The following is a 3134-nucleotide window of genomic DNA, read 5'->3' as shown; positions in this document are numbered from 1 at the left end:
CGATCCACACCATTCACCTTATCATCAGAAATTAAAGACCCAGAAGGTAGATACCTGATACTCATGGGTTATATAATGGATACAGCAATCACGGTGATTTCCTACTACGCTCCTAACAAACAACCTACACCATTCCTCTCACATATATTACAAGTGATTAATACACACAAAATAGGAACAGTGATAATGTGTGGGGATTCGAACCAGGTCCTCCTCCCATTTCAAGATAAATCACCCTTTACACCATCCAAAATAACCTCTAGATTACCTTTTTCTCAACTTCTTTCCAAATACAATCTGGTAGATTCATGGAGAGAAAGTAACCCAATGAAAAAGAAATTCACTTATTTCTCGCACCCTCATCAAACCTTCACCAGAATAGATCATATTTTTCTAACAATAGGAATGATACCAAAAATGATTGCATCAGATATAGTTCCGATTCCGTGGTCTGACCATAATGCAGTATACACTACTATAGCCTCAGCCATACCAAAAGCGCATGACCCAACGTGGTACTTAGCGGACATAATGCTCAAACACCCACTACATCAGATGGCCATTGAACAAGCTTTAAAGGAATACATATCAATTAATAATACAACAGACATCTCCCCAATAACACTGTGGGAAGCTCATAAGCCTGTCTTGTGTGGTACAATACAAAGACAAATGGCACTATTTAAACGGGAACGCAAAGATCTAGCAAAAAAACTAGAACTCAATTTTAATGCAGCCTACATATCATTTCAAGATAATCCATCCCAGAGTACAAAATCTCATCTGGAAAAATCTAGATTGGAATACGATCTATTTCTCACTGAGTCAGTTGATAAATCCCTCAAACGCTCCAAACACAATTTCTACATGAATACAAACAAACCAGGTACATATTTGGCTCGGGCATTAAATTCAACTAACAAATCTTTCAAACCAATACGTTTGAAATTATCAAAAAATGTTTACACTTGTAATACAGTTAAAATAGTCCATAAATTTCACTCACATCTCGCAACTTTATACAAGACAAACAATGAATTTAATCCTACAGAGGCTGAATCCTTCTTCTCAAAAATAACCTTACCTGAGTTATCTCAGAATCAAAAAAGCAGTTTGGATGAGCCTATAACTATAGATGAAGTTGCTAACGCCATAAAAGACCTAAAACTTAACAAAAGACCAGGCCCTGACGGCTACTCGGCTTTATACTATAAAACATTCTCAGAAATACTCTCTCCCATTCTCACTGAAACTTTTAACAAACTTCTAGATGGACATTCTTTTCGGCAAGAAACACTAATGGCAATTGTTTGTATGATCCCAAAACCCCTTTCTGATGATACTTCCTGTGTGAATTATCGGCCTATCTCTCTGTTAAACCTCGATATTAAATTATTAGCAAAAATAATAGCAAAACGCCTCAATAGCATTATAGGAAAATTAATACATAGAGATCAAGTAGGCTTCATGCCAAATAGACAGGCAGGCGATAATATACGCAGGGCAGTGTTATTGGCACATATTGCTAAAAAACGGAAAATCCCTTTATGTTTTCTATCTCTCGATATTAAGAGGGCATTTGACACAGTATCCTGGCAATATATGCAATATTCATTACAAAAATGGGGTTTTGGACCCCACTTTTTAACATGGATCAAAGCATTATATAATAAACCCAAAGCCTACATAAAATATGCTGGATACAAATCTGAAGCCTTTAATATCGAAAGAGGTACCCGACAGTGTTGCCCATTATCTCCCTTATTATTTGCCCTTATATTAGAACCCATGGCCCAATACATCAGAACAAACCAAACTATAACTGGCATTGAAGTAGGAGGTATTACACACAAATTATGTATATTTGCAGACGATATATTACTTTTTCTATCATCACCACAGGTCTCTGGTCCTAACTTAATACCAGCTCTTGATGGATTTTCAGCCCTATCCGGCCTTATGATTAATCCTAAGAAATGCCTAGTGCTTAATATTTCACTCACAAACATGGAATTGATCCCGGCTAGGGCTGCACTCCCATTCACATGGGCAGTAAAATCAATCCCATATCTTGGAATTCATTTAACAGCATCTCATTCTGACTTATTCTCAACCAATTATCCTCCTGTATTAAGACAGATCACAAATCTAATAAAACAATGGTCGCAACTTCCTTTATCCTGGATAGGGAAGATTAATGCAATCAAAATGACTATTCTACCCAAATTGCTTTATCTATTCAGAGTCCTCCCTATTCCAATTCCTTCCTATTTTTTGAGAATAGTACAAAAAAGAGCAACTTCGTTTATATGGGGCTCTTCTAAACCACGTATACCTATACACACACTACATCTTCCCAAAAATAAAGGAGGCCTGGGATACCCTAATTTTACTAACTACTACAGAGCAGCACATTTGGCCAGTCTGTCCAAATACCATGCAAAACAGGAAATCCCATTATGGGTATTTATAGAGGCTTCAGAAAATGACCCTCTATTAATATCAAATTTATTATGGCTTGATCCTAAAGACCGCTTTAAAATTCATAATCCCATAACTAAACACTTCTTATCTCTCTGGGATAAACTAAAAACCAAATATCAGTTACAATCTCCACACAATCCTCTCCTTTCTTTTATCAGAAATCCGGCCTTTTATCCGGCATGGATCTACCCAAATTCTTTTAAAGCTTGGACAACATCAGGCATTCAGACACTAAATGACTTCATAGCATCTAAATCATTCCTTTCATTCCCATCGCTTAGAGAAAAATATGATCTACCAAACTCTGAGATATTTAGATATCTCCAAATCAAAAATTTCTATACACCATTCCTAAAGGGGGATACACCATTATCCCAATTATCCATTTTTGAATCAATCTGTACAAAAGATCCATTTGCTAAAGGTACAATTTCATCACTTTATAATCAATTATATGGAGTAGCAAATCTTAATAGACCCTCTTAAGTTCAGAGGTGGGAGGAGGACCTGGGACGAACTTTAGAAGACACGGACTGGTCTAACATATGGCTCACATCTAAGTCATCTTCACCCAACATCTTAGCACTGGAGACAAATTATAAAGTCCTAACTCACTGGTACCTTGTACCCGCTAGAGTGACAAAATATTC

The sequence above is a fragment of the Aquarana catesbeiana genome, linkage group LG03 (genome assembly GCF_042186555.1).
Source record: "Aquarana catesbeiana isolate 2022-GZ linkage group LG03, ASM4218655v1, whole genome shotgun sequence".
NCBI classification, from domain to species: Eukaryota; Metazoa; Chordata; class Amphibia; order Anura; family Ranidae; genus Aquarana; species Aquarana catesbeiana.
The sequence above is the reverse complement of the archived record's forward strand: the minus strand, read 5'-3'. Positions refer to the sequence as shown.